The 16,230-nt window shown below is 47.2% G+C and overlaps 1 protein-coding gene across 4 annotated transcripts in view; it reads right to left on the reverse strand.

Annotated features, from left to right (window-relative positions):
- SPEG (striated muscle enriched protein kinase) overlaps positions 1-16,230 on the reverse strand; it is a 2,620,794-nt gene that overhangs the window by 1,751,761 nt on the left and 852,803 nt on the right. The window lies entirely within an intron of this gene.

Genomic DNA, 16,230 nt, shown 5'->3' on the forward strand with positions numbered 1-16,230 from the left:
AGGTTCCCCTGATGTTTTTGAGGTTTCTGATATCCTGGGTTCCCGTCTCCTTAGGGGTGGCTTGCAGTATTTAGTGGACTGGAAGGGTTATGGTCCTGAAGAGAGGTCCTGGGTTTCCGCTGCAGACGTCCAAGCCCACCGTTTGGTGGCCCGGTTCCATCGGGAACATCCTTCCTGCCCACGTGGTTGTGGGCCTTTGGGGGGGGTTCTGTCATACCCTCTGCTCATTCCACTAGTGAACCCAGTTTCCCTTCAGCCCGACTGACCCCACAACCCCCACAACTCACTTCACGCAACTCTCACGGTTTCCGGGGCTCACGTTGGCAATCCGGTTTGGCCCGCGGACGGGCGCAACATCGGCCCAAGGTTTGCACCCTGCATTCACACCTACGACCTTTTCTTCATTGGCAGTTGCCCTGGAGACTAGGAAGCAGCACGCTTCGAGGAACGCATCCTCGTCGCGTTGCCGTTTCCATCCATTCACGTGACCCAGAGTCTCGGTCACGTGACGCGTTCTCACGTCACGTGACCAGGAAGCGTTCAGTACAAAGGCCGTAATTCGCTTTCGTACCGCGCTCCACAGCTGTTTTTCTTTCGGAAACTCTGTTTGGCTCTTGTGCTTCCTGTATTTGCTCTTGGAACCTGTACCCGGCTTCGTCTCACGGATTGTGTTTGGATTACCCTTGGCTTTGAATTGGAACTTCGAAATTGTAACTTTGCCTGCCGACCTCGGACCGTTTTATGGACTTGCTTTTGGATTGCCCCTGGCCTTCGTCCTACTGACTCGGAATTCTACGGACTCTCCTGCTATCACGTGCTCTTGCCAAGTACTAAGGAACCCGCTCCAGGAACGAGCCCAGGTGGGGTTTCTTGGATCTGCAGTTGGCTTTCCTGCTGCTTCTGTGGCATCTTGAACCTGTCCGCGTGAGTCCTGGAACCCTTCCACACCCCTAGGTTTCCCTCAGTTCTTCTGACAACACTTGCTTCCTTGGGGTTTCCAGCACTCGGCGGCGTCGGACTTCTCCACCTGTGGCCTCAAGGGTTATACAGGGAGTAGATTTATATCTCCCTGTGTGACAGTTGGGGACGGAGGTCTCACATATCTGCACGACGGTCAAGGTCTAACACACTTTACATAATGAGCACCGTTAAGATCAACATGGCTAGGCAGCACCTTCTGTCCAAACTATTCGTTAGAGGGGAATGGGCAGAACAAGATAAGGAGGCCTGGCAAGCAGACATTATGCAACAGGTCACCTCCATAAACATGGATGTGTGGTGGGACACTGGCCTATTGCATCAAGCCCCGACATAGTTTTATATGACTCAACTTACTGCGTATATATATTTCCACCTGATAGTCATTGAAGAAAAGTATCGGGAAAGTGTAATCTTTGCACAAAACCAGTCTGAGCTCTTAAACCAAATCCAGAAGGAATTAAAACAGATAGAAGAAAAATTGCAAAAGAGACAAAATGCTAAGATAAAATTTGAAAACCACATCAAACGGTTAAAAGAAGAGTTGACAGCACAGCAACATACTAATTCAGAGCAAGAGGCCCAATTAGCTACATTAAAAGAAGAGTGTCGGGAGAAGGTTGATTCCCTGAAAGATAACCAATAGAAATTAAACCAACAGGTAACACAATAGGATCTGCTTAGAGGACATGGGCGCTCTACAAAAGCAGATTGGGAAAATGGACAAGGAGAATAATGAGTTAATCATTAAAGGAGTCCATTTCCAAACAGATTTTGACCAAGAACGCTAGAAATTAGGCACCATAAAGCAACAGAGGGATGACCTGATTGAACAGGTTGGCACCCTGTATCAGGAAAAAGATGCCCTATACCAAGAAGTGTGCAAATTAAAAAAAGACCTACAGAAAAGAGAGTCAGACTTTCAGGAACTGGCTGACCTAAAAACTGAATATGAAAACTTAATGGGGCACACAAGACAAGTAGAAGGTGATCTAGAAGAGAACACCCCGGCCAAAAATGTGCAAAGTCAGGAGATGTATCTCCTGCAACAAAAATGGTCTCAGTGTTCCCAGGCAATACAGGCAGCACAAAAAGACAATGAGGCCCTCTGTGATGAGAACAGGGGACCCCAGAGTCAGGTGCCAGCTCAAGAGAAGGTAAAAGAGGCCAGTCAAGCCGTGATAGCAGAGCAAAAGGCTCAGGCCTTAGCCTACCGTCAGGAGATAGGGGCTGAGACGGAGAAACTTGAGCTGTTAGAAAAAGAGTATGCTAGGCTGAATCAAAACTTGAGGGACCCCGAACAAGTAGAGAGGGACAGGGCCACCTCTGATCACAGTGTGATGCCCTCTGTACCAAGGGCCTCAAACACATTTACCACCTTGTATGCGCAAGGCACTGCTGACTTCATGTCCACAAGAACGGGGAACCCTGAGTCAGCCAGACTCTGGTAGGTCCAGCATGAATGAGCAGACAGGCCACCGCCCATCAGAGATTGATGGACGACGTCCCTATCCAGATTCAAAAACATTATGGCCAACATATCTGACCAGGAAGACTCCTAAGAGAAGAAACTCAGGGAGCTAGACTTGAAGAAACAACGCCTACGAAGGAACCATTTGGTTCGCTTTGCAGAGAAAATAGAGCATGAATTGAGGCCTCAAAAGAGTATTCTAAAAGCCTCCACCCAATCAGGGCATTGGGGGGGATTCTCCACCAACCCTGGAAGCAGGGAGGAGTCAGAAGACTACTCTCCTGTGCGAAAGAGGGAGTCCAGGGGGAGTGACCCAGAGAGCCCAAGACACAACAGAGGAGATGAGACTAGGCCCCACCATTCTGAGAGAAACTCACAGGCTCAAAGAATCAGGGAGCGCCTAGAGGATAACGAGGGGACCTCAAATAGCAGCAGCTCTGAGTCTGAGGGTGAACAGACTCAGGTGAAGTGGCAAAAGAAGGCCAATAAACAAAAGAGAGCTCTGGTGAAAGACCCCATTAAACAGATTAAAGCTATTAGGAGTTTCATGACCTTGTACCACAAGAATGCCAAATATTCTGTCTCAGAGCATCTGGAGCGATATGAACAGATGATGGCCTCTGTTGACATCAAAAATAATCAGAATTGCATAGACTTTGCCAAATGGACATTCTCCCCAGAGTACTCCAGCTTCTGTGCTGGGCTGGATCTATAAGGCGACCATCTTGAAGGTGGCCTACGATCTGCAGTGTGGAGAGGACCAGGCCCCAAGAGAATTTGTGCAGGAGCTAAAACGGGCATTTGCGCAAACTACTATGCGGGTGCTCACGAATAGTAGGGAATTCATAAATACCTATTTTCATGCACTCCCAAAATATATTATAACGTAGCTGGTAAGAGATTTTCATGATGTCAGGAACATGGACTGGGTAATAGAGCAAGCTACCCAGATCTACGAGGTCCAAAAACCTGCAGAAAACAAAAACCAAACCAACCAACATCCCCGCTGCTGCCAAGGTGGCGGAGGTGAAGGTTGCCCCATTCTGGACCTACAGATGGGGGGGCCTAAAAATACACCTTCCCAAAACCAGACAAATACGAGGCAAAGAAGACCTTCTGATCAATCAGAAGTAGGTGGTAGTCAGGTAGGGTACCCCACAAATGTGCCCTCTAACTCTGCCAATTACATCAATCCCAGGTATAAGGGCAACAGACCCATCTTGGGGTATGTATAGACTCCCCTGGCCCAAGGGGGGATCCAATCAGGTGAGTACTGCCCCAGGAAACTTCCCTCTTCCCTCCTAACCTCCCTCAGGAGGGCAGTAAGCTTCCAAATTCTAGGTAAAGTTTATTCCCCCAGTACCCTCACCCTCCTTACTCTCCCTGTTTCCAGGAGTCCAGACCACCAAATCCGGGAGAGGGGAGGCCAAGTGTGGAGGGCTACTAGGGAAACCCACAGTACCCAGGGAACTGCGGGAGAAGGAATAGTTACCCTTCCCAAGAACAACCTAGATTTGATCCAAGACCCCCATACCAGCCGGAGCGGCCGTCCCAACTGGAGCGCCAGGTCCAGAACCTAATTCAGGATCTGAGTCACATGTTGAAGGCTCAGCAGAACCCTCAGATGAACATGGCGGCTCAGAGCACTCCAAACCAAGGGTCTGGCACCTCGGAACAACGACGGGGAGAGAACCCTGACAACCCACCGGTTCCAGAGGAGGAGGCACAGGAGGAAGGGGGGTGCAAAGCCCTAGAGGAAGCTTCCTGCCTCACCCGTGAATAGCCCATAGATGCCCCGGAACCAGAACTAAAACATCTTGCACCCGAAAATCTGCAACCCAGGGAACAGAGGGTGGGTAGGAGAAACAAAGAGACCAAAAAGGCCCATTTTGTGGAGGAAGTCAGTGTCCTCCAGTTTGAAGGGGAAGAATCCTTGGAGGATTCTGGGAAGAAAGTCTTCTCCTTCAGAGACGGGGGAATTCCTCCCAAAGAAAAATGGGTCCCAAGAGACCAGAACCTAGACTGGGTAGGTGTGGGGACTGATTCAGAATTGCCCATCCCTGAACCCCAGAAATGGCATCCTGTGAATGTAACAGCAATTGAGGTATCCTCCCCACAAACTGGTTCTAGTGACTGCCACCAGGTGCAGGGGGACATAAGAGAGCTAACTGAAAAAGGGAATTACAAAATGCTGCCTATTTCAGGATGCCAAATTTTCTTTACAGATTCCCGAACTCCGACACAAAATACTGTCCAAAACCCCCACAGTGTCGGAGTCCAAAATAAAGAAACTGATCACCCAGCTTGCCCAAAATGCCCACTTCCTTTGCCCCTTGGAGGAGAAAGAAGGGAGGTTCTATGCCCCCATCTGGGTGCAAGGGCAATGTGCACTTTTAGCACTGGTGGACACTGGATCCAAAGCCACTCTTCTGTCCATAAGGGCCTTTGAGCAGCTAAATTCCGGAAGGTGGGACAGACACCAGATCCCTCTCACCCCTCTTCCTGGACAACTCCAGAACTTCGACGGAAATGAAATTCCCGTCGAGGGGACTGCAGATCTGGAAATTAAAATTGGGCGACATAAGGTGAAACACCAGGACATAGTCGTGACTCCAGAGGGAACCCCCTGTCTATTAGGAAATTACCTCCTTCTGAGGTTGTCTCCTCTAATAGACTGTGTGAACAAGGGCCTCTGGACTCAGACTAACCGGCCAATAAAATTAAAACAAAGCATCAACTATGTCAGTTTCAATGGGACATGCCACATGGTTGAACAAACATCTGATCAAATTAAGTTCCATTTCCAAAATAATCATGTACCTGACATTACAGTAATTTCTGTAGGACAACAAACTGGTGATGGGAACTCCTCTTCATTCTTTAAAATCAACCTTCCTTTCAGTTTCAAGTGGCATTTCATACTGGAAGTAAATACCTTTCCATTTTATACCAATCCTCAATCTGACAATCCAAGTTCTGTAGTCAAAAGTGATGAAAAACAAGCTCAAAGCTTGGCTGATATTCAGAAAATGAGAGAACAGCTGTTCCTGCCCAGTCAGTTAAATGAAGGGAAGGAGCCTGTTCTCGCCAGAGTGTGCCTGAATAATGGAAAAAGCTTCAACAGCGAAGCATTGTTCAGGAAACTCCCAAAAGATCCAACCATTCCCACATTTAAATTGATTGATAAAAGGGAAATGGACCTGGAAACTCCCAATTCCAAACATCTCCTGCATAGCAGGTGTATGTTAAACATTTCTATAGGTGATAAAAGCATAGGGCATAATTGTTGGGTCGTGCGAGATGTCCCTGCTGCATTCTATTTAGGCAGTGACATTCTCAATCGGTATGCAATTAATTTGGATCTTATTAATTACAAGGCCTTGTCCCAACTGGGGGGCAACCCCACAGGTTTTGATGATTCTGAAAAGGCATTTCGGTCAGCTCAATTGCTACCGTATGCAGTTGAAATTCAAATTGGAGAGGTGGCCAACATCCCAGGACACACCCAACAATTCCCACTTGACTTAAAAATTAAGAGAGAACAGAAACTTCAAAATCCAGACGCATATGTGCACCTCAATGCCCATCTTTAACAGCAGAGGTTGGGGTTAAACCCAACCCCATTAGTTAATGTAGAACACAACACGATTCCAATAGTGGTGGATAACAGCTAGCTTAGGGGTATCACTCTGGGCGCAGGCACCATTATTGGAATGGCGGTTGATGACCAGCATTTTTCCATGAATTTAGGGAATTAAATTATCGGACCAATCCCCAATGACTGCTATGACTGTGACGATGACATACCGCCAGAAAGGATCTTCACCCGGCAAGGGGTGAATTCCTGGTGTAGACTTCCTGCCCTTACAGGAGGTAAGAGGAGAACTGTGACATTAGGAAGGATGAGGTGATATTCCAGGTCCACAATAACTGCCTCTCCTACCTGAAACCCTCTGTCCAGGTCAACGCCCTCACCAGAGACCTCTCCACACAGCTGGGGGAGGCTGCTGAGATAGCAAAACCTGAGGACTTTCCAGGCTTCAGACAGATGGTTGAAGAACGGGTCAACCTTGCTGATGCCTGTGAGACTGAGGAAAAAAAGCAAAAGTTGAAACAGGTGTTTTTAGATTTTCAAGATATCTTTGCTGTGGACTCGTACGACTGTGGTCACACCGAGATACATACTACCTCAATTCCCACAGACCCTGGAATGACTCCTGTATTCGTGAAGCAAGATCGCTTGCCTCTCGCGTCTATGGAATCCCTGACCGAAATCATAAAAAACCTAGAGTCCTGTGGCATAATTCGTCCAGACCACACTATCTTTAATAATCTGGTAGTGGGGATTTTAAAACCAAATGGCCAATGGAGTCTTTGCACAGACCTTAGGGAGTTGAACAAACGGGTTCACATGTCCCGATGGCCTCTTCCGAACATTAACCAGGGGCTGGCTCAGATCCAGGGGTCAAAGGTGTACACCGCCATGGACCTGACCAATGGATAATGGACCGTGCCCGTCAGTAGGAAGGACCAGTACAAGCTGGCCTTTACCTTTGGGGGGCAGCAGTACACATGTCCCCGGACTCCCTTCAGATACGTAAACTCCGGCAATTAATTCAACATCTTCCTACACAAGGCCATGCCTGACCTGGGTGAAAGGGGTTACCTGGCCTATGTGGATGATGTCTTGATTAAAAACTCAACTGTGGAGGAACACATAGCGGAAATGACGCAGTTGAGGGTTGCCGGAGCAAAACTGTCCTTCCAGAAGGCACAGTGGTGTAGGACCCGTGTCAACTTCTTGGGACATGAAATCACCCCTGAGGGTCTCTGTCCCCAGGCGAAGAAAGTGGAAGCACTACTAAAACTGAAAGAACCCACAACTCTGCGTGAGCTAAGAAGCCTTCTTGGAGTGACTAATTACAGTAGGAAGTTAATTGAGGATTACGCAGAGGTCACAAGACCCTGGTCCATCTGTTGAAGGGGGGTTTCAAGTGGGAGTGGGATACAGAACAAGCCAAGGCAGTAAAACAACTCAAAAGAAGTCTCTTACAAGTGCCTTGTCTAGCTTACCCCGTCAAAAACAAGGCGTTCTTCTTGGAGACAGGGTTCTCGAATACATGCCTGACAGCAGTATTATACCAAAAGCGTGACAAGGTCAATAAAGTAATCTCCTATGCAAGTAAGACTTTATCCTCTGTGGAGAAAAAAATTCAACGATTGCGAGAAGGCACTCCTGCCAATGGTGTGGCCTTGAAAAATGACTGCCCGTTCATCCAGGGGGAGCACATCATAATGGAGACTCTGCACCAGCCTTAGCAATACCTCCAAAGTGACAGAATCCAACCAGGAAATGTGAGTAATTCCAGAATTATTTCCTGGATGATTCTGCCCATGCAAGGCTTTCCTGTGGAGGCCAGATATGGCCAAATCAATAAGAGTCCCCTCACGCGTGTTCTGGCTGACTTGCATGATTGTGCCAGAGAAAACTGTCTCATGGACGAAAGTCTCAAAACCCAAGACCACATGGAGGCGTACCTGAATTCCCTGCACAAGGTCTATGATGAAGACACGTGGCAGGGGATACCCACAGTTTATGTGGATGGTTGCTCCTACCATGTTGACAATAACAGGGAAAAGGAACTGGTAGATGGAGTTGGGAATGCCTGGGTATATGATGCCCCGGAACCCTCCGCTCACTATAAAATCGGACCTGCAGTAGTCAGATGGCGGTGTTGATGGCAGTTCACCAGGCCATCCTCACTGCCATGCAAAATCGACTCCACAAACTGGTCATAATCACTGATTCAGATTATGTCCGGAACGGGTTCGTGGAGCACCTGATCAATTGGAGAACCAGAGGTATGCTGTGTGCAAATAATAAACCACTTAAGCATGGCAAACTCATATAAAATATTGATGATCTGGTCACCTCTAATGGGATGACCATCATTGCGTCATTCCAGAATAGAGGGACCAAACAAAACTGGAAACGACCGGGTGGATCAGTTGGCCAAAACCAGAGCCATCCAGGGGGATCTCCTTGAGATCGAGTCCCTGTTGGGGGAAATCCAGGTCACTGCTGTCACCAGGTCCCAGACAATTGCTCACAATGAACTCTCAACTTCCCAGTGGAGTAGGAAGACGCCAGATGCTGATTTAATCATGGCACAAAAAGGGGATCTGATTAGTGGGATATTTTACCAACACATTGAGGACCCTGTGAACTTTCTTTTGATGGAAACCGATTACATTGAGAAAGAGGACCACGGGGTGCTGATGAAGTGTCCCAAAATGTTCCGAATCCAAGATGGTTTGTTGGTAAGGAGATCCATCTCTGGATGTGACCAGTGGGTGGTACCTACCTCATTCCGAAGCCTGATGCTAAATCACGCCCATGACACGGCCACAGCTGGTCATCGGGGGTTTCATACTACTTTAGAAATCTTGCGGGAGGTTGCATACTGGCCATGCATGGGACCGGACCTCAACCAATATTACAAGGTGTGTCTTGTGTGCGCACAATTTAAGCCAAGTTCACTCACACACCAAGCTCCCCTCCATAAGAGAGGGATGACACTGCCTTGGTCAGATTTACAAGTAGATTTCATTGGGCCCGTGATTCGCTCCTCAAGGGGGAAACAGTACATGTTAACAGTAACATGCTTGCTTACCAAATGGGTGGAATGTCTCCCAGACCCAAATTGCAAGGCAGAAACAGGAGCTGCCTTGATGATCAACCAGATCTTCTCGTGCTTTGGCCTTCCCCAAAGGATTGAGTCAGACTGAGGAAGTCACTTCACCAGCGAAGTGATGACAAAGATGTGGGAGATACTTGGGGTAAAAAGGAAACTTCATATTACATACCGTCCATCCTCTAGTGGGGGAGTTGAGAGGTACAATAAAACCATTGGGAGCATTCTCAAAACGTTTGTGGCAGATTCTGGGCCAAGTTGGGACATCTGATTACAGCTTCACCTGATGGCCATCCGATCTACACCATCTTCTGCGACCAAAATATCTCCATTTGAGCTAATGACTGGATGAAAAATGGTGCTACCTCAGCATCTGCGCTATAGAACATAAGAGCAGACACTGATAAACGCCTCCACAACACATGAATATGTTGAGAATCTAAGAAAATACCTCCAGCATGGTTTTGCATACGCTCAGCGGAATCTGGAGAAATCGGCAGAGGGGAGGAAAACTCAATATTTCTTAAAATCAACCAAAAAAGAATACCAATTAGGGGACAGGGTCTACTTGTACAATTTTCTAACGAGAGAAAATTCCTCCCCTCTTGGTGCGTTCCCTTTGAAATTATAGACAAAATTTCACCTGTCGTCTACAGAATCCGCATCCCCAAAGGAGAGATGTCAGAAGAGAAATGGGTTCATATCAATCAGTTCAAAAGTTGTCAACCCAGACATACTTTGCAACTGATTGATGAGCCATAGGAAAACCAAACAGAGGAGATATCTGAGGAATGAGAAGAAAGAAAAAGAAAAAGCAGGAGGAATTATGTAGGTTCATAGGTATATCTATATAACAGGGAGCACTTTTTTTAATGGTTATTAATAATAATTCTTTAATGTGATATAGTAAGAAAATAAATTCAAACTTTACACATATATCAAAAATCAAAAGTTATACATATAAAAAATCATACATAAAGGTAAAAACTCATAAGATCATCAAGCATTAGTCACTAAAATAGCATCTAAAGCAAAATACACAATCTAAGTTCGAAGAAACTAACTAACTTCCTTCTTTACTGATATTTACAACTACTTTCACTAATTAGCCAATGAGCCTACGCCACTTTATGCTAATTGGTAATGGGGTAAGCTAAAATTCCCAATCCAGGTTCTATCTGTTGCCAGACGTTATAAAGGGCTATGAATAGGTGCATATTGGATGTATTTGTGCAATACAGCCAAAATGAAAATTTAGGTATAGTACAAAGATCATGCACGAATTCAGCCAAGAACTTAACAATAATCATCTTAAGTGCAGTGCATTGTGTTAGAACGTGTCTGGCAGTTTCAGGGTACAAGGGAGATTTACATATGCGACAGGTTCGCTCTGCAGTTGGAATGTTTTCCCTAGCTCCTGTGATCGACAGGGTAGGTAGTTGACCTAGACGGAATAGGATAATGAATCGGCGGAGTCTTCTGGTGGGACAGAGAAAAAGGTAGTCCTGCGGTTTCATGAACTTGAATATTCTATGGTTCACAAAACGATAAGATTTAAGAGTATCCAGATGGGCGAAATTCTCCAGCCAATCCCATAGGTCCACCTTTTTCCCTAGGGCATTTAACATTTCCTTGGTCACCGTAGACCCTTTGTGGATCCAGCCAATTTCATTAAGGAATTTTCCCATGACTTTGTGCAGAGATGAGGAAGTAAATTTTTTACTAAATTCCTGCTGCAAGACTGCCAAGAGAGGATTGACCGATCCACTTGTCATTTTCAGGTAGAGCCCAGTTCTTCTTTTCAATACCATGGCCTTCAATGATGGCAGGCCCAATTCTAATCTTATCAGGGCCATCGGCACCCCCGGGGGAAGCCCCAAAATGCGTCACCAAAACTTTCCCTCTAGCACTTGGAGCCATGCCAGGTTCATCGTCAACAGAGATTCTAGTCCATAGATGACCATTGGTGCAAAGACTTGCATGTAAAGATGACGTGTTCCCCACAGAGTGAAACCCCCTTGTTTGCTAGTGAAAGATGCAATAAGTGAGATCACTTGGAGGGCCCTGGTGGTACGGCCCTGTTTACATAGTTCATAATCACCTAGGGGCTCTATTTCCACACCTAGGTAGCGATAGGACGGAACGTACATAATTATATGTTCGAGTACTGTTAGATTCACACGGGTCACCCTTTTCCTGGTGAAACGCAGGACATTAGTTTTCTCTAGGTTAATGGTCAGGCCATTGGTCTTTGCATATTCCCAGAGGGCATGGGCAGAACGCCTGAGGCCACCGATGGTGTTATCAAGGACTACTAGGTCGTCTGCATACGCCAAGACCGCACATAACATATCCCCTATTTTTGGAGGACAGTTGTTAACCTCCGCTAGAGTCGCCGGGATGTCGTGTACATACAGGTTATAGATGAAAGGCGCTGTAACGCAGCCCTGCTTTACCCCTCTGTTTTGTAGTATATTTTGAGTTGATTGGCCCTCCTGATTAAGACGAAGGCGCACTGAGGTATCACAGTGCAAAAGTCTGAGGTAATACAGCAAACCAGGGGGGCACCCCAATGCTTCAAGCTTGTTCCAAAGCCTTGCTCTTGGGATCGAGTCAAATGCGGCCTTAAAATCAATAAATAGTGCATAAAGAGGGGGCTGATCCCTACTAAGTGCCCTCGTACGCAGTACGTCCATTACAAGGAGATTATGCGTTGTTGAGAAGTCCCGCCTAAAACCGCACTGGAATGGACTGAGGATTTGCTTATCATTCACCCATTTTTGCATTTCACTTAGCAGAAGTGAGGCGAAGAGTTTCCCAGTGACGTCCAACATGGATAGGAGTCTGTAATTATTTGGATCTCTGCGATTGCCTTTTTTAAACACCGGGATCAAAATAGCAGTTTGCCAAGTTCGAGGAATGTCCCCCGATGCAAAGACCTTATTGAAAAGTATGGAGAGTAACTCTGCCCAGAAGGGCGGATTGCTTTTTATCACCACATTGGCTAGCCCATTGGGGCCCGGGGCTCTAGACGACTTAAGGATAGCAATTTTGTTGAGAATAGCCCCCGGGGAAATATCAAAAGGTTGTAAAATAGGGGGCTTCCCCATGGTACAGCTTGTAGATCCATCCTCTTCCCTATTGCGATTTAGGAGGAATAGTTCCCAGATTTTCTCATTGATAGGATTGCCAATAGTGCTTTTGCCCTTGGTTCTGTTCTCATTTAAGAGTCCCCAAATGCTACGCGAGTTTTTAGAGCAGATAGTTTTGACAAGTCGCTGATAACAATTGTTCTTCTCAGTTCTCCTGATGCTCTTCACCTCTGCTCTATAACGACTTTTAATCGTTCTTAATTTCTCAAGATATAAAGCTCCTGTGAAATTCTGGTATTTTAGGCTGCGTATCCCTTTTCTAAGTCCTCTCTTGGCAACCCGGATTTGCCTGTTATATCGAGGAGGGACGGTTCCGTCTTTTATGAGATATCCCTTTTTGATAGCTGCATGGTGACCTGAGAATCCCAATATCCACTCTTCTATTTCATTGGCAGTCATAGCCAGAAAATCATTACCGCCCTCTACTGTATCCAGTTTAAGAGCTTCTGCGGCAGCTCTAACATTTTTCTCCGACCAAACTATTCTAGTTCCTGGGCAATTAGTTGAAATATTTCCAATGTTCAACTTCGGAATGTCAGGTAGTAAGGTCAGGAGTGAGCATATAACTGCCGCATGATCACTCCAGCTGTTAGGCTTGACCCACAGGTCCTCCACTCTAGTTCGCATCACGGGGCACATGAATATATAGTCCAATGTGCTCTGAGACGATCCATTGGACCAGGTATGTTTCCCCGGCCTATCACCCAGAGTTCGGCCGTTGATCATTGCCAAGTCCCATGATTCAAACAGTTGCAGCCACCCCAGCCCTTCCTTCTCTCTCTTTTTATGTGTCATCGTACAGCTGGTACTGAGGCCCGGATTGGAGGAAATAGAGGTTTCGTCGGTCATGTGACAGTTGAAATCTCCGACAACCACAGCTGCAGTATTACTAGATCCCAATGACCAGGAAGATAATAAATTCTGTAAAGCCTCTTGGAGAGAATCTCTTGCAATTGCTCCGGGGGGGTTATACAGGTTAATAAGAAGAAACTTAGTATTTCCCTGATCTTGGGGGTAAGCAACTTCTACTGCCAGTAGTAGGTCCTCAGCTCCACATTGAATTTTACGGGACATCAGGGAATTATCGATCCCCGTAAGAAGGCCGCCAAATGGGCGTCCTTTGGGTCCACGTCGTGCCGGAGACTGGTGTACAACATAGCCATCCATAAAAAGAGGGTCCAACGCCCAAGTCTCTTGTAGACAGAAACAATTCTGCTGGAGTAGAAGATCAGCCGAGCCCTCCTCTCTCAGAAGATGGGAGGAGCCTCTGCAATTCCAGGATAATAATGATAAGCTTCAATGCTTCTGTATCAACTGGGGAAGAGACTCCAGTAGGGATTTGATTGCCTGTTGCACTTCATACAGTAGGGGATTCTCCCCTAAAACTGACTTGTTTACAATTTCCAAGTCCGGTGTAATCTCTGGGGCCTCGGGGATTGTTGAAATGTCAATTTCTTGCAAATCCACATCAATGGCGATATCCACTGCTCTCAGCTCTTCTTTATGATCTCTTAGTAATTGTGCTGTGTTCAGAAACACACAGTGTAACGCAGATACATTCGGGTTTGGGCCCGATAGTGGCTCAAGAAACAGAAAGTCATCTGATTTTAGCACTCGGAGTTGCGGGATATGATAGAGCCTGGTCAATAGCTCTGAGCGTGCCAGCCAGGAATAGTTATCCCTAGTATATAGGTTTTTTATGAGACAGATGCGGTTAGTATGATTTTCCTGTGCATCCCTCGTTCTCTCTGGTAATAGCGGCACCGAAATGTCACTCAATGGGTGTCCCTCATATACAGGCTCTGCCGGGATAAGCAGGCTTAATTCCCCCTCTGATTCCGAAACCTCCCCCTTCTTGGAGTCCAGGTCCACCTCGCTTTCCTTTTCTTTAGGCATCAGCCATCCGGTAAGAGGGCCTTTTTTTCCTGCCGCCCGGGCTGCTGCTCTCATCATCCTTTTCCGGGCTTTTTTTGAGCGGGTTTCTATAGCAGGGCCACTTCCTATAGAGGACGGTAGGGGGCCCGTTTTTGGAGGTATGTTTTTAAGAGCCTTTTTCGCCCGTCTCCTTTGCTTCCGTGTGCAGGGGCTCCACGGCCTGAGATTCAACTCAAGGTCTACTTCCTCGTTGGGAGCCTCTAGAATCGAGATGTAGGTCTCCCGTACCTCTTGGGCCCCGCTCTTCTCCCTCTCGGCTGCCTTTTCTTCCATCTCTTTGGCAATTCGGAGTGCATCTGATAAGTTTTCTTCCGTCTCCTCTTGCAGTGTGTTCTTCATATCCAGTGCTAGTGCAATGGCACTGGAATTTGCCAGGATGCGCCCTGTCATCTGAAGCAATATTTTTAGAGCAAATTGTAGAGCTCCGACAGATGTTTGTAATTCTGCCAATTGAGTGGAGCTAGCTACTGATCCCGTACCCTCGTTTATCTCCTGATCCGGCTCATCCTCCATCGAAACCATTACCAGATTTGGAGATGCAGAGAGACGATCGCGGTATCCTGCCGCAATATGCTCCTCAGCTACATCATTCAGGTTGATATCTTTCTGAATCGGTAAACCACTTACAGTGGGTTGTAAGGTATCCGGCTGCATTCCTCTCTTTATTGACAGGCACAGGTCCAGAAGGGAATTGTTATCGATGTCCTCATAGTTGGAAGAAATGATGGATTGGCAATCCCTGGGTGCTTGTACTGACCCTTCTGGCCCTTCATCGATTATGGTAGAGTTAGTCTCGGGAGGAGGGTTCGCCGGAAAAAACTTGGTAATGGTACCTTGTACTACGGGGAGAACGTGTTTGGCGTTTTTCCTACGTTTAATCCCCTTTCTGTTGGACTCCTTTTGCTCTTTCGCAGCTGGCGGCTTGTTGTTCCTCAGGTTGTATATAGAGTGCCGGGCTCTCTTCCCCCGCTGCATCTCTACACTACTGCCGCCTTACTAAGCTCGGTAGGGTTCAAGGGCTCCTACAAATCACTTAACCAACTCTGTAGGGTCCACTGTCTGTGCGCAGACAAAGTACCCCGGGCCACATAGACACAGAAAGTCAACAGGCACCCTGGGCAAGTCAGACACTGTAGTTCATCCCAGGCCAACCTTGGCGAAACCCTAGGGCACAGCCGAAGCCCACGGCCCCCTTGGCCCCTCCACTTACTTGTCCACAGTCGAGGAGCCGCCTTGGAGCTGCCGTCCTAGCCCCTCCGGCTGCTCTGGTGCACACGGAGGCGATCACAGCACAGACACGCACGCCACAGGTATAATAAATATTGGGGGGAAGCACAGCTTTCCTTGTACTGCTGTCTCGCCTTCCCAAGGCACCTCCGTGTCACACCAGGGGGGGGCTCCGTTATCTGGTTTACTCCAGACAGCGCCTCGCCCTGCGCGGGCACTGCTGCCGCACTGCTGCCGCTAGCTCCGCTAGCTCCACTCGCCTCTAGCTATCGGGTCCCGTGCTAGAGGAAAGGATCTGCCGGCGCTTGCTGATCACGTACCGACGGCTCGTACCGTGTCAAGCCGCACCTCACACTCGTCACGTCTCTCCTGAGGCCGCTTCCGACACACTTCTCCTGTTCTCCTGTGGAGAACCGTATGGTCAAAAACGCGCTGTTATTGTTATTGGAAAAATGAAAATAAATGTGTTTTAAAAAGGCCAATTATGTCCTTGCCTTGTTGAGTAATTTGTTTGATGTTATTGTTCAAATACCAAAGAAAATTGTAACCGGATGCATTGTTCTTCTGTTGTAACTCTTCCAGGAAGATTGCCAGTTTAATATCCTAAAACCTGTTTTTATCTATCTCCTATTAGATAATTAACGTCATTACCTCCTAGCTGGTGAGGACCGCCCCGGGACCTGGAAAGGGAAGGAAGGAAATGGGGGTGTCACTCCAAACCCTCCACCCAAAAGACGGAAGGAGATTTTGGCGTGCCGCTCCCTGATGAAAG

The sequence above is a fragment of the Ambystoma mexicanum genome, chromosome 9, assembly GCF_040938575.1.
Source record: "Ambystoma mexicanum isolate Mex_15411 chromosome 9, UKY_AmexF1_1, whole genome shotgun sequence".
In the NCBI taxonomy this organism is placed as follows: Eukaryota; Metazoa; Chordata; class Amphibia; order Caudata; family Ambystomatidae; genus Ambystoma; species Ambystoma mexicanum.